The following is a 23926-nucleotide window of genomic DNA, read 5'->3' as shown; positions in this document are numbered from 1 at the left end:
GACAAGTCTGCTGTGCCTAGGGATGATTCTGGACACAGTCCAGAAAAAGGTGTTTCTCCCGGAAGAGAAAGCCAGGGAGTTATCCGAGCTAGTCAGGAACCTCCTAAAATCAGTGCATCATTGCACAAGGGTCCTGGTAAAGATGGTGACTTCCTACGAAGCAATTCCATTCGGCAGATTTCACGCAAGAATTTTTCAGTGGGATCTGCTGGACAAATGGTCCGGATCGCATCTTCAGATGCATCAGCGGATAACCCTATATCCAAGGACAAGGGTGTCTCTCCTGTGGTGGTTACAGAGTGCTCATCTTCTAGAGGGCCGCAGATTCGGCATTCAGGATTGGATGCTGGTGACCACGGAGGCCAGCCCGAGAGGCTGGGGAGCAGTCACACAAGGAAAAAATTTCCAGGGAGTGTGATCAAGTCTGGAGACTTTTCTCCACATAAATATACTGGAGCTAAGGGTAAATTTATAATACTCTAAGCTTAGCAAGACCTCTGCTTCAAGGTCAGCCGGTATTGATCCAGTGGGAAAAACATCACGGCAGTCGCCCACGTAAATAGACAGGGCGGCACAAGAAGCAGGAGGGCAATGGCAAAAAACTGCAAGGACTTTTCGCTGGGCGGAAAATCATGTGATAGCACTGTCAGCAGTGTTTCATTCCGGGAATGGAAACTGGGAAGCAGACTTCCTCAGCAGGCACGACCTCCACCCGGCAGAGTGGAAACTTCATCGGGAAGTTTTCCACATGATTGTAAACCGTTGGGAAATACCAAAGGTGGACATGATGGCGTCCCGTCTGAACAAAAAACGGGACAGGTATTGCGCCAGGTTAAGAGACCCTCAGGCAATAGCTGTGGACGTTCTGGTAACACCATGGATGTACCAGTCGGTGTATGTGTTCCATCCTCTGCTTCTCATACCTAAGGTACTGAGACTTATAAGACGTAGAGGAGTAAGAACTATACTCATGGCTCCGGATTGGCCAAGAAGGACTTGGTACCCGGAACTTCAAGAGATGCTCACAGAGGACTTATGGCCTCTGCCGCTAAGAAGGGATTTGTTTCAGCAAGTACCATGTCTGTTCCAAGACTTACCGCAGCTGCGTTTGACGGCATGGCGGTGGAACGCCGGATCCTAAGGGAAAAAGGCATTCCGGAAGAGGTCATTCCTACCCTGGTCAAAGCCAGAAAGGAGGTGACCGCACAACATTATCACCACATGTGGCAAAAATATGTTGCGTGGTGTGAGGCCAGAAAGGCCCCACGAAGAAATTTCAACTCGGTCGATTCCTGCATTTCCTGCAAACAGGAGTGTCTATGGGCCTCAAATTGGGGTCCATTAAGGTTCAAAATTTCGGCCCTGTCGATTTTCTTCCAGAAAGAAGTGGCTTCAGTCCTCAAATCACATTGGTTTAAAACCAGTCAAATCTGTGGATTTGAAGCATCTCACATGAAAAGTGACCATGCTCTTGGCCCTGGCCTGGACCAGGCGAGTGTCAAATTGGTGGTTTTTTTCTCAAAAAAGCCCATATCTGGTTGTCCATTTGGACAGGGCAGAGCTGCGGACTCGTCCCCAGTTCTCTCCCTAAGGTGGTGTCAGTGTTTCACCTGAACCAGCTTATTTTGGTGCCTTGCGCCTACTAGGGACTTGGAGGACTCCAGGTTGCTAGATGTTGTCAGGGCCCTGTAAATATAGGTTCCAGGACGGCTGGAGTCAGGAAAACTGACTTGCTGTTATCCTGTATGCACCCAACAAACTGGGTGCTCTTGCTTCTAAGCAGACTATTGCTAGTTGGATGTGTAATACAATTCAGCTTGCACATTCTGTGGCAGGCCTGCCACAGCCAAAATATGTAAATGCCCATTCCACAAGGAAGGTGGGCTTATCTTGGGCGGCTGCCCGAGGGGTCTCGGCTTTACAACTTTGCCGAGCGGCTATTTAGTCAGGGGCAAACACGTTGGTAAAATCCTACAAATTTGATACCCTGGCTAAGGAGGACCTGGAGTTCTCTCATTCGGTGCTGCAGAGTCATCCGCACTCTCCCGCCCGTTTGGGAGCTTTGGTATTATCCCCATGGTCCTTTCAGGAACCCCAGCATCCACTAGGACGATAGAGAAAATAAGAATTTACTTACCGATAATTCTATTTCTCGGAGTCCGTAGTGGATGCTGGGCGCCCATCCCAAGTGCGGATTATCTGCAATACTTGTACATAGTTACAAAAATCGGGTTATTATTGTTGTGAGCCATCTTTTCAGAGGCTCCGCTGTTATCATACTGTTAACTGGGTTCAGATCACAGGTTGTACAGTGTGATTGGTGTGGCTGGTATGAGTCTTACCCGGGATTCAAAATCCTTCCTTATTGTGTACGCTCGTCCGGGCACAGTATCCTAACTGAGGCTTGGAGGAGGGTCATAGGGGGAGGAGCCAGTGCACACCACCTGATCCTAAAGCTTTACTTTTTGTGCCCTGTCTCCTGCGGAGCCGCTATTCCCCATGGTCCTTTCAGGAACCCCAGCATCCACTACGGACTCCGAGAAATAGAATTATCGGTAAGTAAATTCTTATTTTTTTGCAGGATCAAATAGCTGAATGAGAAGGGTGTTTGATTAGAATTCAACAGGTTATAAGTTTGAATCCCGGGTATGACAGTATATTGAAATGTTTTATTTAACCACTTGCCTGGCATAGTTATATCAGATGTGACCATAACCAGCAAGTGCTTTATCTGACCTTGTCGCACAGGATGCGACCAGTCCGATAAACAGCGTTAGCAGCTGCAGGGAAAGAAAACTTCCCTCCGCTGCTGCTCTGATATTTGGTGAAGGGGATGATTTTTTGGAAAAAAAATGAAAAAAAAATGTAAAAAATTTTTTTAGAACTAAAATCATTTTGGACAAGGTTAAATTCATATTCTTCACTTAAATCTCTCATTAAAAAACCGACAATTTCGGAGTGGTTTTTGGGGAAAAAATCGTCAGTTAAGTTGTTAAAGTGCCTGAATGTGGTATAAAGAGGATTTGTGTCCAAATCCATTATCTTACAGTGGTCATGCCCCTTCCCCACGAAGCATGCACCTTATGTCCCTATTGGAAAAATGTGGGGGGAGGGGCAATTCTCTTTCTGGCACAAGGCACCAAAAAGTCCATTTACGGCTCTGATGCCATATAAAATAGCTCTCAACAATGCATGTAAATAAATGAAGTTTTTAGTCATTGTCTACCCCATGGCCCTCATTCCGAGTTGATCGCTGGAGACATGGGCACTTTAAGAAAGAATTTAGTTCCTGGTGTGCACTGGCTCCTCCCTGTATGCCCCTCCTCCAGACCTCAGTTTGATACTGTGCCCAGACGAGCTGGGTGCTTTTCAGTGAGCTCTCCTGAGTTTACTGATAGAAAGTATTTTTATTTTGTTAGGTTTTTTATTTTCAGGGAGCTCTGCTGGCAACAGACTCCTTGCATCTAGGGACTGAGGGGAGAGAAGCAGCCCTACTCTCTGAAGCTAGGTCCTGCTTCTTAGGCTACTGGACACCATTAGCTCCAGAGGGATTGGTACGCAGGATCTCACCCTTGCCGTCCGTCCCAGAGCCGCGCCGCCATCCCCCTCGCAGAGCCGGAAGATAGAAGCCGGGTGAGTATGAGAAGAAAAGAAGACTTCACAGGTGGCAGAAGACTTCATGATCTTCACTGAGGTAACGCACAGCACTGCAGCTGTGCGCCATTGCTCCCACACACCTCACATACTCCGGTCACTGTAAGGGTGCAGGGCGCAGGGGGGGGCGCCCTGGGCACCAATATAAACCTCTTATTTGGCAAAAGGAGCATATATACAGCTGGACACTGTATATATGCAGGAGCTCCCGCCAATTTTACACTTTTCGCGGGACAGAAGCCCGCCGTTGAGGGGGCGGGGCTTCTCCCTCAGCACTCACCAGCGCCATGTTTTTCTCCACAGCACCGCTGAGAGGAAGCTCCCCGGACTCTCCCCTGCTTATACCACGGTAGAAGAGAGGGTTTTAAAGAAGAGGGGGGGGGGGCACATAATTCGGCGCAGATAATAACAGTGCTACTGGGTAAACATTAAATTACTGTGTTTTTTCCTGGGTCATATAGCGCTGGGGTGTGTGCTGGCATACTCTCTCTCTGTCTCTCCAAAGGGCCTTGTGGGGGAATTATCTTCAGATGAGCATTCCCTGAGTGTGTGGTGTGTCGGTACGTGTGTGTCGACATGTTTGAGGTAAAAGGCTCTCCTAAGGAGGAGATGGAGCAAATGTGTGTGTGAGTGGTGTCTCCGTCCACAACGCCGACACCTGATTGGATATGTGAAATTAAGTGCTAAGGTAAATTTATTGCACAAAAGAGTGAGAACAGACAGTGAATCTACCCATGTCTGTCCCTATGTCGCAGAGACCTTCAGAGTCTCACAACGCTCACTATCCAAACTAATAGACACTGATATCGACACGGAGTCTGACTCCAGTGTCGACTACGATAATGCAAAGTTACAGCCAAAACTGGCAGAAAAGTATTCAATATATGATTATTGTAATAAAAGATGTTTTGCATATCACTGAGGACTCATCTGTCCCTGACACAAGGGTACACATGTTTAAGGGGAAGAAAGCTGAGGTAAATTTCCCTCCTCTCATGTAGAAAAAGAGCGGGAATCTCCAGAAAAGAGACTGCAGATTCCCACAAAGAATTCTCAGGGAGTATCCTTTCCCTACTAGGGCCAGGATACAATGGGAATCTTCCCCTAGGGTGGACAAAGCTTTGTCACGTTTACCCAAAAGGTAGCGCTGACTTAACAGCTATCCTCAGGGATCCTGCAGATAGCATGCAGTAAAAGTACTTTGAAGTCCAGTTACACACATTCTGGTACACTACTCAGACCGGCGATTGTGTCGGCATGGGTTTATAGCGCTGTAGCAGCGTGGACAGATACCTTATCAGCGGAGATTGAAACCCTAGATAAGGATACCATGTTATTGACCCTAGTATATGTATATATATATATATATATATATATATAAAAGATGCTGTGTTATATATATATATATATATATATATAAAACATGCCCAAAGAGACATTAGTCTACTGTGTTCTAGAGTCAATGCTATGTCGATTTCTGCTAGACGTGTCCTGTGGAACATGCAATGGACAGGTGATGCCGGCTAAAAGAGGCATATGAAAGGTTTACCTTACAAGGCTGAGGAATTGTGTGGAGAAGGGCTCTCGGACCTGGTCTCCACAGCTATAGCTGGTAATTCTGATCTTTTGCCTTATATTCCCTCACAGCCTAAGAAAGCACGACATTATCAAATGCAGTCCTTTCGGTCGCAGAATAACAAGAAAGTACGAGGAGCGTCCTTTCTTACCAGAGGTAAGGGCACAGGGCACAGCTAGTTCCCAGGAACAGAAGTCCTCCCCGGCCTCTACTACATTCACTGCATGACGCTGGAGCTCCGCTAAGGGAGTTCGTCCCAGTGGGAGCACGTCTTCGGCTCTTCAGCCACATCTGAGTTCACTCACAGGTGGATCCCGGGGCAATAAAAATTGTTTCTCAGGGTTACAAGCTGGTATTCGAAAGGTGCCTCCTCGACGGTTTTTCCTTATCGGACCTACCGGCTTCTCCCCCAGAAAGGGAGATAATATTAAATACAATTCACACATTGTATCTCCAACAGGTGGTGCTCAAGGTTCCCCTCCTGCAACAAGGAAGGTGATATGACTCACCCTTGGCTGTAGACCCGAAACCGTACGGTTCGGCCAGACCTATTTTAAAATTAAAATCTCTGAACCTATACGGGAAAAGGTTCAAATTTAAAGTGGAATCGCCCAGAGCGATCATCGCCAGCCTGAAAGGGGGGGATTTGATGGTGTATCTAGACATAAAGGCTGCATACCTTCATGTTCCCATTTATCCACCCCATCAGGGCTACCTGACACTTGCAGTACAGGATTGTCATTACCAATTTCAGGGTAATTGGCAGAAATAATGGTGCCCCTACGCAAGCAAGGAGTCACAGTTATCCCATACTTGGACGATCTCCTAATAAGGGCGAGATCAAAAGAGCAGTTGTTCAACAGCGTATCACTTTCGCTGAAGGTGTCACAGCAACACGGCTGGATTCTCAATTTCCCGAGGTCACAGTTGGTTCCTATAACTCGTCGGCCCTTCTTGGGTTTGATTCTGGATACAGACCAGAAATGGGTTTACCTTCAGATAGAGAAGGCCCAGGAACTCATGACTCTAGTCAGAGACTTATTGAAACCAAGACAGGTGTCAGTGCATCACTGCCCTCGAGTCCTGGGAAAAACATTCCCTTAGGGTTCCATGAGAGGACTTCAAATGGGACCTACTGGACAAGTGGTCCGGGTCACATCTACAGATTCATCAGTTGATCAGCCTATCCCCCAGGGCCAGGGTATCTCTCCTGTGGTGGCTGCAGAGTGCTCACCTTATAGAGGGCCGCAGATTCGGCATTCAGGACTGGATCCTGGTGACCACGGACGCGAGCCTCCGAGGCTGGGGAGCAGTCACACAGGGAAGAAATTTCCAAGGTCTTTTGGTCAAGTCAAGAGACTTGTCTTCACATCCACATATTGGAACTAAGGGCCATATACAACGCCCTATGTCAAGCGGAGACCTTTCTTCGCGACCAACCGGTTCTGATCCAGTCAGACAAAGTCACCGCAGTAGCTCATGTAAACCGCCAAGGCGGCACAAGGAGCAGAGTGGCGATGGCGGAAGCCACCAGAATTCTTCGCTGTGCGGAGAATCATGTAAGAGCACTGTCAACAGTGTTCATTCCGGAAGTGAACTGGGAAGCAGACTTCCTCACCAGACATACGTCCTGGAGAGTGGAGACTTCATCAGGAAGTCTTCGCACAGATTGCAGTTCGGTGGGGACTGCCACAGATAGACATGATGGCGTCCCGCCTCAACAAAAAGCTGCAGAGTTATTGCGCCTGATCAAGAGACCCTCAGGCAGTAGCGGTAGACGCCCTAGTGACACAGTGGGTGTTCCAGTCAGTCTATGTATTTCCTCCTCTTCCTCTCATACCCAAGGGTTGAGAATAATAAGAAAAAGGAGGAGTGAGAACAATACTCATTATTCCAGATTGGCCACGAAGGATCTGGTATCCGGATCTGCAGGAAATGCTTACAGAAGATCCGTGGCCTCTAAGGCAGGACCTGTTGCAACAGGGCCCATGTCTGTTCCAAGACTTAACGCGGCTGCGTTTGATGGCATGGCGGTTGAACACCGGATCCTAGCGGAAAAAGGCATTCCGGATGAGGTCATTCCTACGCTGATAAAGGCTAGGAAGGACGTGACATCTAAACATTATCACCATATATGGCGAAAATATGTTTCTTGGTGTGAGGCCAGGAATGCTCCTACGGAAGAATTCCATCTGGGCCGTTTCTTTCACTTCCTACAAACTGGAGTGAATTTGGGCCTAAAACTTAGGCTCCATTAAGGTTCAGATCTCGGCCCTATCCATTTTCTTTCAAAAAGAATTGGCTTCTCTCCCAGAAGTTCAGACTTTTGTGAAGGGAGTTCTGCATATTCAGCCTCCTTTTGTACCTCTGGTGGAGCCCTGGGACCTTAACGTGGTGTTAAGTTTCCTTAAGTCACACTGGTTTGAACCACCTAAAACGGTAGAGTTAAAATATCTCACTTGGAAGGTGGTCATGTTATTAGCCTTGGCTTCGGCTAGGCAAGTGTCGGAATTGCGGCTTTGTTTCATAAAAGCCCCTATCTGGTTTTCCATGTCGATAGAGCGGAGTTGCGGACACGTCCTCAATTCCTGCCTAACGTGGTATCATCCTTTCATATGAACCAGCCTATTGTGGTGCCTGTGGCTACGCGTGACTTGGAGGACTCCAAGTCCCTGGATGTGGTCAGGGCTTTGAAAATTTACGTAGCCAGAACGGCTAGAGTCAGAAAAACAGAATCACTGTTTGTCCTGTATGCTGCCAACAAGCTTGGCGCTCCTGCTTCAAAGCAGACTATTGCTCGCTGGATTTGTAACACCATTCAGCAGGACCATTCTACGGCTGGATTGCCGTTGCTTAAATCGGTTTGGGCCCATTCCACCAGGAAGGTGGGCTCTTCTTGGGCGGCTGCCCGAGGGGTCTCGGCATTACAGTTGTGGCGAGCTGCTACTTGGTCAGGTTCAAACACTTTTGCTAAGTTCTACAAGTTTGATACCCTGGCTGAGGAGGACCTCTTGTTTGCTCAATCGGGGCTGCAGAGTCATCCGCACTCTCCCGCCCGTTTGGGAGCTTTGGTATAATCCCCATGGTCCTTACGGAGTCCCCAGCATCCTCTAGGACGTTAGAGAAAATAAGATTTTACTTACCGGTAAATCTATTTCTCGTAGTCCGTAGAGGATGCTGGGCGCCCGTCCCAAGTGCGGACTTCTTCTGCAATACTTGTATATAGTTATTGCTTCAATAAGGGTTACGTTATAGTTGCATCGGTCTTGAACTGATGATATGTTGTTTTCATACTGTTAACTGGGTAGTTATCACAAGTTATACGATGTGATTGGTGTGGCTGGTATGAATCTTGCCCTTGGATTAACAAAATCCTTTCCTCGTACTGTCCATCTCCTCTGGGCACAGTTTCTCTAACTGAGGTCTGGAGGAGGGGCATAGAGAGAGGAGCCAGTGTGCACCAGGAACTAAATTCTTTCTTAAAGTGCCCATGTCTCCTGCGGAGCCCATCTATCCCCATGGTCCTTACGGAGTCCCCAGCATCCTCTACGGACTACGAGAAATAGATTTACCGGTAAGTAAAATCTTATTTTTTAGCCTGATTGCTGTGCTGCGAACAACGGCAGCTAGCGATCAACTCTGAATGACCACCCATATTAGGTGAAATAGTATAATTTATAATACTTTTCCCTCACGATTTACCTATATCCTTTTTTTATTTTTTTATTTAGATATATCTCCTTAACCCTAACCAGGGTTGCACTAATACTAGATAAATAGTGATTTGGGCACAAGGACTAAATAAAGTCTGTACTTGATAACTTTATGGAACTCAGTAAAGACAGACTTGCTGAAGGAAATCTAATAACCATGATTGCTCCCAAGGTGAAAATGAACTAAGGTAGATATACTGTATGAAAAACGTTTTCCTTGCCCATGCAGGGAAGAAGCAGACTTGGCATGCTGCAGTCAGGACATATTTCTGCCCTCTGAAATAAGATATAGAGAACAAATACAGGCCAGTCTTTATACAATGTAGGTAGTGTAGAACTAGCCACCAGCAGTGAGACATGATCAGCATAGTACAAAGTGAGACAGTAAGTCTGGACTGGACCACTCAATTTCACGATTTAAATTTTAAGGCACTGTCCGACACCACCAGAGTGCCCAGTGTTATAAAGAGTACTTCATCTAGTTGGATAATGCTTCTGTACTGAACCTCTGATCTGTCCATGTGATTTTTGGCCTCCTTGTTCAATTGCTAATTTTATAGATGCAGTGTTTGGGTGATGTGATACAGTGTGTGCCATGTTCAGACGGGATGTAGTTATGTGACCGTCGGTCGGGAGATCATCGATCACTGTACCGACACCGGAATCCAGAGAGATTGAAAGACCGACAGTTGGCATGCCGACTAACAGGGACTGTTCCCACAAGGGGCTTCATTATGCTTGCCCCCATTCCCCTCTCCCCCCCCCCCCCCCCCACCCCTCCTCCCTTCCCACTGGCAATCTAAAGCTCAGGATCCCGGTGTTGGTATGGTGACCAGCGGGATCCCAAACGCCGGTCACCCAAACCCAACCCGCTCAAACGACAGGCAAACTGGTCATTGTTATTTGTCTGTTTGAAAGCAACAATAAATCATAACAACTCTTCCTTCCCACCCACACATTTTTAAAGAAACTCAGTAAAGTTAGGGATTGGAAGTGGTAACTCTCTAAAACCTAATTCTGTCCTGTCAATGCCAGTGTGAGAAAACCTTAAAATGTATTATTGGAAGAAACAGATCATGACCTACAGCCTTACCACTGGAAAACAGACATGTTACAATATAATTCAGTCAGGGCTGGCCCAAGCCTAATTTTTTTGGTAAGCAAATATAGATTTTAGCGCCCCTCGCTATGGATATTGTGGGAGAAGCTACAGTGTGAGTGGGATATCAGTTGGTGCATTAACTTGTTTAAAAAAGTTTTCAAAGTTTTGGCTGGGAGGCTGAGTGTTATTATGGGATGTAGTTGGCATACAGACAGTCCGGATGCAGGTGATCAAAATACAGGCATTGGAATCCTGCCAGCGCTCACAATACTGCCTGCGGAATCCAGATGGTCAGAATCCTGAAGGTAAGTATTAGGGTTAGGGTTAGGCACTAGGGGAATGGTTAGGGTTAGGCTGCCGGAGGGGATGGTTAGGGGAAGGGTTAAAGTAGTTACCAAAATGTGTCTGGATTCTGACCATCAGGATGCCGCTGTCGTTATTCTGACCGTCTGCATACTGATTGCCGGGATCCTGTACACAACCCAAATACATTGCCCACTGGTTTATATTTGTGCTAAAGGCTCTGGAAAGCCAAGAAAGGAGCTAGGTGCAGCTATGGAACATATAAGGCAGCAGGCTTCTGCAGGACAGCAGTAGAGTCCTAGCTCACAGCCAGGAAGCAGCAGTGTGGAAAGTCCTAAGCACTGTCCCAGCCTTCTCAGTATCATATGGCAATCCCCAGGGGTTTCATGGACCCATACCAGGGAGTAGATGCACACCCAGGGGAGGCACTGCGTGAGGTGTGCATCTGCTGCAGTATTTACACTCTCGACCATCTATCTGAATGTTCACTGGGGCTGTCAACCCAGGCACAGGTTAATATTTGAATTGTACAGTACCTAAACTAAATTGTAGATGCACTTGTTCAAATAAAGAAGCTTTGCACTTATGTGGTGTACCTGGAAGCCAGGGGAGCTGCGGCACACAGAAGTCCAAGCCACGGTAATCAGAAGAGCCACACCAGATTATGAAGTGACGTGTCTGGCATCCGTCCTGCCCCAGACAAGTTTGCACATATGTAATGAGAGGCGTCATGATGCGCGGGAGCTCATTACATATGCATGATTGACGATCCGGCACCAGTTCTACACGAGAGGGGAGGGGGGAGTATGGGTGCAGCAGCAGCACTGACAGTCACTGTCAATGACAGTGAAGTCAGTAAATCGCGGTACGCGGCCGTTGCGTGCCCTCTATGTGGGGCGCCTTACTTGGCCGCGTACTATGTGTATGCATAGGGCCGGGCCTATTCATTATAGATATAAAGGTAATCTTTTGTGGCAGATGTTATAAGAAAAGATAACTTTGGGTAGTAAGGAATAAATGCAGTATTTTTATGGGGGGGGGGGGGGGGGGGGGGGGGTTTCCATACCACACACATAAAATATATATACATATATATATGGCCAAAAGTCTTTGGACGCCTGACCATTACACCAGCAGGGACTGTAATTACATTGTATTCAAATACATATACTTTCATATGGAGTTGGTTCACCTGTTGCAGCTATAACAGCTTCCATTCTTCTTGGTAGGCTTTCTGCAAGATTTTGGAGTGTTTCTGTGGGAATTTATGCCCATTCATTCTGTAGAGCATTTATGAGGTCAGACACCGATGTATGCCTGGCTAGCTATCTCTGTTCCGGTTCATCCCAAAAGTGCTCGATGGGGTTGAGGTCAGGGCTCTGTGCGGGCCAGTCAAGTTCTTCCACACAGATCTCATCAAACCATAGGATAAATGTAATAGGGTGCGATTTTTTAGGTGTCCAAAAAATCGCACAAAATCACTCTTGTGGGTGCGCCCACTTAACCTTGCGCTTAGCCGCAGACTACAATTTTCCCATCATGGGCTAGAATGGAGGACCGCGATCCTCCATTCTAGCCGCTGCGCTCCGCCTGATTGACAGGCCAGGAACGCGCAGCCAATCAGGAGAGCGCTATGATGTGCGCTCCCTGATTGGCTGCCAGGTCCTCTAGTGACAGGGGGTTTCGGTATTTGGGTTTAGCTCGTTGGATCGGGTTATTTTTTTTTTTATTTTTTTTACCCATGGGATGCTACATAGAAGGAAGAGGACCGATCTTCACTGGATTGTTTGTAAGTATATATATATATTTTATTTTTTTACAGGTACACGATTGAATTGTACTGGAGAAGGGGACATGAATGGCGGCGTGGGATTTAGGTAAGTATGTATGAGTGTGTAAAAGTGCTTGTATGTGTATTAAAGTTGTACTTTCACGGTGTGTGTCTTGTGGTTTTTTTTGTTGTTGTTGTGGAACTACAGGTACCAGCAGGTCCATTAATTCCCTGCATGCTGGTCCTTGTGGTTCTCCAAGTGCCAGCCTGTGGGGGAGGCTTGCTAGGACTTGTTGGTCCACAAAAAAAAACAATATTCTTTTTTTTTTTTTACACTTTAAAAGGCTTTCAGCCCCCCCATTCACCTTCCAGGGATGGGGGGGGGTTTGGGGGCAGCTTTGGGCTTCACCCCTGGCCCTTGGGTGCCTGGATGGGACCCCTTGATTTAAGGGGTCCCCACTTCTCCAGGGAACCCCCGGCCAGGGGTGACTAGTTGGAGGGAGTGATGCTTTGGCCGCATGAACCTGTATAAAAGTGTCCCCCGGCTGCAGGAATCACCTCCCTGGCTAGTGGAGCCCGGTGCTGGTTTTACGGGGGTCCCCTACTTCTTTTGTCCCCCGTATTTTTGAACCAGGACTGGTCCAAGTGCCTGAGGCTGGTTATGCTTTTTGGGGGGGACCTGCACGTCATTTTCATTTAATTTTTATCACTTTTTTACTATTCCTTACAGAAGCTTGCGCTGATCTGTGCATGCTTCACCAAAAATCGCCAGTCTAAACCTGATCTATTATTCTGGCGATTTTTGGTAAGGTTTTGTGTACAAGTGAAAAAATCGCATTCTATTACATTTGCGATTTAAATTTTTTTCAGTGGGAAAACATCTGTATGTGATTTTTCACTTGCGATTTTTGTTATGTATGATTTTTGTATATGTTCAAAACTTGCGATTTTTGACAAAATCGCAAGCTATTTTCTCTGACGTCCTAGTGGATGCTGGGTACTCCGTAAGGACCATGGGGTATAGACGGGCTCCGCAGGAGACTGGGCACTCTTAAAAGAAAGATTAGGTACTATATCTGGTGTGCACTGGCTCCTCCCTCTATGCCCCTCCTCCAGACCTCAGTTAGTATCTGTGCCCGGCCAGAGCTGGATGCACCCTAGGGGCTCTCCTGAGCTTCCTAGAAAAGAAAGTATTTGTTAGGTTTTTTATTTTCAGTGAGATCTGCTGGCAACAGACTCACTGCTACGTGGGACTGAGGGGAGAGAGGCAAACCTACCTGCTTGCAGCTAGCTTGGGCTTCTAAGGCTACTGGACACCATTAGCTCCAGAGGGATCGAACACAGGCCCAGTCCTCGGTCGTCCGGTCCCGGAGCCGCGCCGCCGTCCCCCTTGCAGAGCCAGAAGAACGAAGAGAAGTTGAAAATCGGCGGCTGAAGACTCCGGTCTTCATTAAGGTAGCGCACAGCACTGCAGCAGTGCGCCATTGCTCCCTTAGCACACCACACACTCCGGTCACTGATGGGTGCAGGGCGCTGGGGGGGGGCGCCCTGGGCAGCAATTAGATTACCTTACTTGGCGAAAAGCACATAATACAGTCTGATAAACTGTATATGTGCATTAACCCCCGCCATTAAAGTACATAAAAGGACAGAAGCCCGCCGCTGAGGGAGCCGGGCCTTCTTCCTCAGCACACCGGCGCCATTTTCTCTTCACAGCTCAGCTGGAAGGAAGCTCCCCAGGCTCTCCCCGGCAGTATCCTGGTACACAAAGGGTAAAAAAGAGAGGGGGGGCACATAAATTTAGGCGCAAAACTGTGTATATAAGCTGCTATAGGGGAAAAATCACTCAGTATAGTGTACATCCCTGTATTATATAGCGCTGTGGTGTGTGCTGGCATACTCTCTCTCTGTCTCTCCAAAGGGCCTGGTGGGGGAACTGTCTTCAAATAGAGCATCACCTGTGTGTGTGGTGTGTCGGTACGCGTGTGTCGACATGTCTGAGGTAAAAGGCTCCTCTAAGGAGGTGATAGAGCGGATAAGTGTGTGGTAGGGTGTCTCCGTCAACAACGCCGACACCTGTTTGGATATGTGTAAGTGCTGAGGTAAAATTATTGCACAAAAGGTTAGGGAACAGAAAGGAAATCTACCCTGGTCTGTCCCTATGTCACAGAGTCCTTCAGAGTCTCTCTCTGTTCACTATCCAAAATAACAAAGTATCGACACGGAGTTTAACCCCACTGCCGACTACGATAATGCAAAGTTACAGCCAAGAGGGCTAAAAGATATTCAATATATGATTATTGGAATAAAAGATGATTTGCATATCACTGATGACTCATCTGTCCCTGACACGAGAGTACACATGTTAAGGGGAAGAATGCTGAGGTAAATTTCCCTCCTCTCATGAGGAAAAAGAGCGGGAATCTCCAGACGAGACGGCAGCTTCCCACAAGAGAATTCTCAGGCTGTATCCTTTCCCCACTAGGGCCAGGATGTGTTGAGAATCTTCCCCTTGGGTCTCCTGTTTGCACTAGCTATTCTCAGGGATCCTGCAGATAGCGTGCACATTCTAGTATACTACCCAGACCGGCGATTGTGTCGGCATGGGATTATAGCGCTGTGGCAGCGTGGACAGGTACCTTATCAGCAGAGATTGAGACCCTAGTATGCATATAAATATTTTAAGATGCTGTCTTAAGTGATAGATATATAATTATAAAGCATGCCCAAAGGTACATGAGTATACTGGGTCCTAGAGACAAAAGCTATGTCGATTTCTGCTTGACGTGTCCTGTAGAATATACATTGGACAGATGATGCCGACTTAAGAGGCATATGGAAGGCTGAGGATTGTGTGGAGAAATGTTCTCGGGCCTGGTCTCCACAGTTATAGCGGGTAATTCTGATATTTTGCCTTATATTCCTGCACAGCCTAGGAAGGCACGACATTATTAAATGCAGCTTTTCGAATAAAGAAACAAGAAAGTCTGAGGTGCGTCCTTTCTTGTCAGAGCCGGGGGCAGAGGAAAGAAGCTGTACAACACAGCTAGTCCCCAGGAACAGAAGTCCTCCCCGGCCTCTACAAAAATCCACCGCATGTCGCTGGGGCTCCACAGGCGGAGCTAGGCCCGGTGGGGACACGCCTTCGTAAGTTCAGCCACAAGTGGGTTCACTCCCTGTTAGATCCCTGGGCAATAGAAATTGTATCGCAGGGATACAGGCTGGACTGTGAGAAGATGCCCCCTCACCGAGGACCCGGCGGGCTTCCCCCCAAGAGAGGGAGCCAGTGTTAACTGCAATTCGTAAATTGTATCTTCAACAGGTGGTGGTCAAGGGTCCCCTTCTTCAACAAGAGGGTGTTATTATTCGACCATGTTATAATCCCGAAACCAGACGGTTCGGTTAGACCCATATTGAATTAAAATCCCTGAACATATACCTGAAAAGGTTCAGGTTCAAGATGGAATCGCTAAGAGCGGTCATTGCATGCCTGAAATGAATCGGGACATAAGGGATGCATACCTTCGTGTCCCCATTTATCCACCTCATCAGGCGTACCTCAGAATTGCGGTACGGGATTGTCATTACCAATTTCACCAAGGTAATGACGGATATGATGGTGCTCCTGCGGAAGCAAGGTGTCACTATTATCACATACTTGGATGATCTCCTCATAAAAGCGAGATCAAGAAAGCAGTTGCTGGACAGCGTATCACCTTCTCTGGAAGTGAAACGGCAACACGACTGGATTCTATATATTCCAAAGTCGCAGTTGGTTCCTACAGCTCATCTGCCTCGCCTAGGCATGATCCTAGACACAGACCAGAAGAGGGTTTATCTCCCGATAGAGAGAGCTCAGGAGCTCATGACACTGGTCAGGAATCCATTGAAAACCAAAACAGGTGTCAGAGCATCACTGCACTCGAGTCCTGGGAAGGATGATGGCATCATACGAGGCCATCCCCTTCGGCTGGTTCCATGCAAGGACAATGGAACTTACTGGACAAGTGGTCCGGATCACATCTTCAGATGCATCGGTTAATCACCCTATCCCCCAGGGCCAGGGTGTCTCTCCTGTGGTGGCTGCGGAGTGCTCACCTTCTCGAGGGCCGCAGATTCGGCATTCAGGACTGGGTCCTGGTGACCACGGATGCAAGCCTCCGAGGGTGGGGGGCAGTTACACAGGGAAGAAAATTCCAAGGTTTGTGGTCAAGCCAACAGACTTGCCTTCACATCAATATCCTGGAACTAAGGGCCATATACAACGCCCTAAGTCAAGCGGAGTTCCTGCTTCGCGACCAACCGGTTCTGATCCAGTCAGACCGCAGGGGCTCATGTAAACCGCCAGGGCGGCACAAGGAGCAGGGTGGCGAGGGTAGAAGCCACCAGAATTCTTCGCTGGGCGGAGAATCAAGTAAGCGCACTGTCAGCAGTGTTCATTCCGGGAGTGGACACGACCTCCACCCGGGAAAGTGGTGACTTCATCAGGAAGTCTTCACGCGGTTTTGCAAATTGATGGAAACTGCCTCAGGTGGACTACATGGCGTCCCACCTCAATAAAAAGATAAAAAAGGTTTTACGCTGGGTCAAGGGACTCTCAGGCGATATCTGTGGTCGCACTAGTAACACCGTGGGTGTTCCAGTCAGTCTATATATTCCCTCCTCTTCCTCTCAGACCCAAGGGCTGAGAATTGTAATAAACGGAGGAGTGTGAACAATATTCTTTGCTCCGGATTGGCCAAGAAGGACTCGGTACCCGGAACTGCAAGAAATGCTCTCAGAGGACCCATGGCCTCTGCCTCTCAGTCAGGACATGTTGCAACAGGGACCCTGTCTGATCCAAGACTTACCGCGGCTGCGTTGGACGGCATGGCGGTTGAACGCCGGATCCTAGCGGAAAAGGGCATTCCGGATGCAGTTATTCCTACGCTGATAAAGGCTAGGAAAGACGTGACAGCAAGACTTTTTCACTGTTTATGGCGAAAATAGGTTGCTTGGTGTGTGGCCGGGAAGGCCCTACAGAGGAATTCCAGGGGGGTCGATTCCTGCACTTCCTACAGTCAGGAGTGACTATGGGCCTAAAATTAGGATCCATAAAGGCCAAGATTTCGGCCCTATACCTTTTTCTCTCAAAAAGTACTGGCTTCACTGCCTGAAGTTCAGACGTTGTTACAGGGGTGCTGCATATTCAGCCCCTTTTGTGCCTCCAGTGGCACCTTGGGATCTTAACGTGTGTTGGATTCCTAAAATCCCACTGGTTTGAGCCACTTAAGACCGTGGAGCTAAAATATCTCACGTGGAAAGTGGTCATGCTTTTGGCCTTAGCTTGGACTAGGCGTGTGTCAGAATTGGCGGCTTTGTCATGTAAAAGCCCATATCTGATCTTCCATATGGAAAGGGCAGAATGGAGGACTCGTCCCCAATTTCTCCCTAAGGTGGTATCATCGTTACATTTGAACCAACCTATTGTGGTGCCTGCGGCTACAAGGGACTTGGAGGATTCCAAGTTGCTGGACGTAGTCCGGGCCCTGAAACTTTGTTTCCAGGACGGCTAGAGTCAGAAAAACTGACTCGCTATTTATCCTGCATGCACCCAACAAGCTGGGTGCTCCTGCTTCAAAGCAGACTATTGCTCGCTGGATCTGTAATACCATTCAGCTTGCACATTCTGCGGCTGGACTGCCGCATGCTAAATCAGTAAAAGCCCATTCCACGAGGAAGGTGGGCTCTTCTTGGGCGGCTGCCCGAGAGGTCTCGGCTTTACAACTTTGCCGAGCTGCTACTTGGTCGGGTTCAAACACTTTTGCAAAATTCTACAAGTTTGATACCCTGGCTGAGGAGGACCTTGAGTTTGCTCATCGGTGCTGCAGAGTCATCCGCACTCTCCCGCCCGTTTGGGAGCTTTGGTATAATCTCCATGGTCCTTACGGAGTACCCAGCATCCACTAGGACGTCAGAGAAAATAAGAATTTACTCACCGGTAATTCTATTTCTCGTAGTCCGTAGTGGATGCTGGGAGCCCGTCCCAAGTGCGGACTCTCTGCAATACATGTATATAGTTATTGCTTAACTAAAGGGTTATTGTATGAGCCATCTGTTGAGAGAGGCTCAGTTTTTGTTCATACTGTTAACTGGGTATAGTTATCACAAGTTGTACAGTGTGATTGGTGTGGCTGGTATGAGTCTTACCCTGGATTCCAAATCCTTTCCTAGTAATGTCAGCTCTTCCGGGCACAGTTCCCCTAACTGAGGTCTGGAGGAGGGGCATAGAGGGATGAGCCAGTGCACACCAGATATAGTACCTAATCTTTCTTTTAAGAGTGCCCAGTCTCCTGCGGAGCCCGTCTATACCCCATGGTCCTTACGGAGTACCCAGCATCCACTACGAACTACGAGAAATAGAATTACCGGTGAGTAAATTCTTATTATATTTGCGATTTTCATAAAAACGTGCGAATTTGCGTTAAAAATTGCACGTTTTCTGAAATCGCACCCTATTACATTTAGCCCCATGTCTTTATAGCCCTTGCTTTGTGCACTGGGGCACAGTCATGTTGTAATAGAAAAGGGCTGTCCCCAAACTGTTGCCACAAAGCATTGTTTAAAATGTCTTGGTATGCTGAAGCATTAAAATTGCTCTTCACTGGAGATAAGGGGCATTGCCCAAACCCTGAAAAACAGCCCCAATACCATTATCCCTCCTCCACCAAACTTGACAGTTGGCATAATGCAGTCAGGAAACATTCTCCCGGCATCCGCCAAACCCAGACTCGTTCATCTGACTGCCAGACAGAGAAGCGTGATTCATCACTCCACAGAACACATTTCCACTGCACCACAGTCCAGTGTCGGTGTGCTTTACATCACTCCATCTGACGCTAAGCATTGACCTTGGTGATGTAAGGCTTCATGCAGCTTTTCAGCCAATAAAAAAATAAAAATAATTTCATTAAGCTGCTGACACACAGTTTTTGTGCTTACGTTAATGAAAGTGGATGTTTGGAACTCTTCAGCTATGGCATCAGCAAAGCGTTGGCGATTTTTATGCACCATGCACCCTAGCAGTCATTGCCCTGCTCTACTTTTACGTGGTCTTGCGCTTTGTGGCTGAGTTGCTGTTGTTCCTAAATGCTTCCACTTTCTAATAATATCACTTGCAGTTGACTGTGGACAGCAGGGATGAATTTTCACAAACCTTCTTATTACAAAGGTGGCATTCTATCACAGTACCACGCTTGAAGTCACTGATCACTTCAAGAACGACCTATTTCGTATCACAAATGTTTGAAATTGGAGAGTACATGGCTAGGTGCGTAATTTTGTACACCTGTGGCAACATGTCTAATTGAAACACCTTAATTTAATAATGAACACCTGTGGCCAAATACTTTTGTCCATATAGGGAGCGGCGCTTAACAAAATGGAAGCCGATTTCTGGGTACTCCACTGAGGAGGGATTTAAACCAAGGAGTATAATACATGTGTTTGAGTTAATATTTAGCCTTTTAGAGAGGGAAACAAGGCCTATCTGTGCTGCTCTTTGCCTGGGATGAATAAGGAGTTCAACCAATGTGAGCTACATCACTACATCTCCCCTGCACAATGGAGTTGGCATTGCGCTGACTATGGTGGTCATTCCGAGTTGTTCGCTCGCTAGCAGTTTTTAGCAGCCGTGCAAACGCTATGCCGCCGCCCACTGGGAGTGTATTTTAGCTTAGCAGAAGTGCGAACGAATAGATCGCAGAGCGGCGGCAAAGTTTTTTTGTGCAGTTTTAGAGTAGCTCAATACCTACTCAGCGCTTGCGATGACTTCAGACTGTTCAGTTCCTGTTTTGACGTCACAAACGCCCTGTGTTCGCCCAGCCACGCCTGCGTTTTTCCTGGCACGCCTGCATTTTTTTGAACACACCCTGAAAATGGTCAGTTGACACCCAGAAACGCCCACTTCATGTCAATCACTCTGCGGCCAGCAGTGCGACTGAAAAGCTTTGCTAGACCCTGTGTGAAACTACATTGTTCGTTGTAATAGTACGTCGCGCGTGCGCATTGCGCCGCATACGCATGCGCAGAAGTGCCGTTTTTTTGCCTCATCGCAGCACAGCGAACGAATGCAGCTAGCGATCAACTCGAAATGACGACCAATATCACTACATCTTACGCAACGGAATATGCTGCGCTATATAAGAAACTGGTTACAAGTAATAAATAAATCTTACCTGCGTAACGGAGTTTGCGCTGCACTGACTTCATGACTACATCTCCCCTGCATAGTAGAGTTAGCACTGCACAGGCAACATCACAACAACTTCCTTACGTTGTAGAGATCGCAGTGCACTGACTAGATCACAGTGGAGTTGACGCTGCAATGACTGCATCACTACATCTCTTTTGCACAGTGCATCCGGAAAGTATTCACAGCGCTTCATTTTTTCCACATTTTGTTATGTTACAGCCTTATTCCAAAATGTAATAAATTATTTTTTTCCCTCAGAATTCTACACAGAATACACCATAATGACAACATGAAAAAAGTTTTTTTTTGAGATTTTTGCAAATTTATTATAACTAAAAAAAAAACTAAGAAATCACATGTACATAAGTATTCACAGCCTTTGCTCAATACTTTGTTGATGCACCTTTGGCAGCATGCCACAAGCTTGGCACACCTATCTTTGGCCGGTTTCGCCCATTCCTCTTTGCAGTACCTTTCAAGCTACATCAGGTTGGGTGGGAAGCGTTGGTGCACAGCCATTTTCAGATCTCTCCTGAGATGTTCAATCGGATTCAAGGTTGGGCTCTGGCTGGGCCACTCAAGGACATTAACAGAGTTGTCCAGAGATAGCACTGCACTGGCTAAATAACTACATCTCCCTTGCATAGTGGAGTTTGCATTGCACTGGTTACATCAGTACATCTCCCGTGCATAGTAGAGTTAGCGCCGCACTGGCTACATCACTACATCTTCCCTACATAGTAGAGTTAGCGCCGCACTGGTTACATCACTACATCTCCCCTGCATAGTAGAGTTAGCGCTGCACTGTTTACATCACTACATCTCCCCTGCATAATAGAGTTAGCGCTGCACTGGTTACATCACTACATCTCCCCTGCATAGTAGAGTTAGCGCTGCACTGATTACATCACTACATCTTCCCTGCATAGTAGAGTTAGCGCCGCACTGTTTACATCACTACATCTCTCCTGCATAGTAGAGTTAGCGCCGCAATGGTTACATCACTATATCTCCCCTGCATAGTAGAGATCGCAGTGCACTGACGCAGTGCACTGACTTACATCACTACATCTCCCCTGCATAGTAGAGTTAGCGCTGCACTGGTTACATCACTACATCTCCCCTGCATAGTAGAGTTAGCGCCGCACTGATTACATCACTACATCTCCCCTGCATAGTACAGTTAGCGCCGCACTGGTTACATCACTACATCTCCCCTGCATAGTACAGTTAGCGCCGCAATGGTTACATCACTATATCTCCCCTGCATAGTAGAGTTAGCGCTGCACTGGTTAAATCATTACATCTCCCCTGCATATTAGAGTTAGCGCTGCACTGGTTACATCACTACATCTCCTCTGCATAGTAGCGTTAGCGCTGCACTGGTTACATCACTACATCTTCCCTGCATAGTAGAGTTAGCGCCGCACTGGTTACATCACTACATCTTCCCTGCATAGTAGAGTTAGCACCGCACCGGCTACATCACTACATCTCCCCTGCATAGTAGAGTTAGCACTGCACCGGCTACATCACTACATCTCCCCTGCATAGTAGAGTTAGCGCTGCACCGGCTAGATCACTACATCTCACCTGCATAGTAGAGTTAGTGCCGCACTGGTTACATCACTACATCTCCCGTGCATAGTAGAATTAGCGCGGCACTGGTTACATCACTACATCTTCCCTGCATAGTAGAGTTAGCGCCGCAACGGCTATATCACTACATCTTCCCTGCATAGTAGAGTTAGCACCGCACTGGTTACATCACTACATCTCCCCTGCATAGTAGAGTTAGCGCCGCACTGGTTACATTACTACATCTACCCTGCATATTAGAGTTAGCACTGCACTGGTTACATCACTACATCTCCCCTGCATAGTAGAGTTAGCGCCGCACTGGTTACATCACTACATCTCCCCTGCATAGTAGAGTTAGCGCCACATTGGTTACACACCTACATCTCCACTGCATAGTAGACTTGGCACTGCACTGGTTACATCACTACATGTCCCCTGCATAGTACAGTTAGCGCCGCACTGATTACATCACTACATCTCCCCTGCATAGTAGAGTTAGCGCTGCACTATTTACATCACTACATCTCCCCTGCATAGTAGAGTTAGCGCTGCACTGGTTACATCACTACATCTCCCCCTGCATAGTAGAGTTAGCGCCGCACTGATTACATCACTACATCTCCCCTGCATAGTAGAGTTAGCGCTGCACTGGTTACATCACTACATCTCCCCCTGCATAGTAGAGTTAGCGCCGCACTGATTACATCACTACATCTCTCCTGCATAGTAGACTTAGCGCCGCAATGGTTACATCACTATATCTCCACTGCATATTAGAGTTAGCGCTGCACTGGTTACATCATTACATCTCCCCTGCATATTAGAGTTAGCGCTGCACTGGTTACATCACTGCATCTCCAATGCATAGTAGCGTTAGCGCTGCACTGGTGACATCACTACATCTTCCCTGCATAGTAGAGTTAGCACCGCACCGGCTACATCACTACATCTCCCCTGTATAGTAGAGTTAGCACTGCACCGGCTACATCACTACATCTCCCCTGCATAGTAGAGTTAGCGCTGCACTGGCTACATCACTACATCTCCCCTGCATATTAGAGTTAGCACTGCACTGGTTACATCACTACATCTCCCCTGCATAGTAGAGTTAGCGCCGCACTGGTTACATCACTACATCTCTCCTGCATAGTAGAGTTAGCGCTGCAATGGTTACATCACTATATCTCCCCTGCATAGTAGAGTTAGCGCTGCACTGGTTACATCATTACATCTCCCCTGCATATTAGAGTTAGCGCTGCACTGGTTACATCACTACATCTCCCCTGCATCGTAGAGTTAGCGCGGCACTGGTTACATCACTACATCTCCCCTGCATATTAGAGTTAGCACTGCACTGGTTAAATCACTACATCTCCCCTGCATAGTAGAGTTAGCGCTGCACTGGTTACATCACTACATCTCCCCTGCATAGTAGAGTTAGCACCGCACTTATTACATCACTACATCTCCCCTGCATAGTAGAGTTAGCGCCGCACTGGTTACATCACTACATCTCTCCTGCATAGTAGAGTTAGCGCCGCACTGATTACATCACTTCATCTCCCCTGCATAGTAGAGTTAGCGCTGCACTGATTACATCACTACATCTCCCCTGCATAGTAGAGTTAGCGCTGCACTGGTTACATCACTACATCTCCCCTGCATAGTAGAGTTAGCGCCGCACTGATTACATCACTCTATCTCCCCTGCATAGTAGAGTTAGCGCTGCACTGGTTACATCACTACATCTCCCCTGCATATTAGAGTTAGCACTGCACTGGTTACATCACTACATCTCCCCTGCATAGTAGAGTTAGCGCGGCACTGGTTACATCACTACATCTCCCCTGCATATTAGAGTTAGCACTGCACTGATTACATCACTACATCTCCCCTGCATGGTAGAGTTAGCGCTGCACTGGTTACATCACTACATCTCCCCTGCATAGTAGAGTTAGCACTGCACTGGTTACATCACTACATCTCCCCTGCA

At 47.5% G+C, this 23926-nt stretch overlaps 1 protein-coding gene across 7 annotated transcripts in view; it reads left to right on the top strand.

Moving 5' to 3' along the window:
* Positions 1–23926, top strand: part of PHC3 (polyhomeotic homolog 3) — a 364349-nt gene that overhangs the window by 281780 nt on the left and 58643 nt on the right. The window lies entirely within an intron of this gene.

This window comes from Pseudophryne corroboree, chromosome 4, assembly GCF_028390025.1.
Source record: "Pseudophryne corroboree isolate aPseCor3 chromosome 4, aPseCor3.hap2, whole genome shotgun sequence".
Classification (NCBI taxonomy): Eukaryota; Metazoa; Chordata; class Amphibia; order Anura; family Myobatrachidae; genus Pseudophryne; species Pseudophryne corroboree.
The sequence above is the reverse complement of the archived record's forward strand: the minus strand, read 5'-3'. Positions and strand labels throughout refer to the sequence as shown.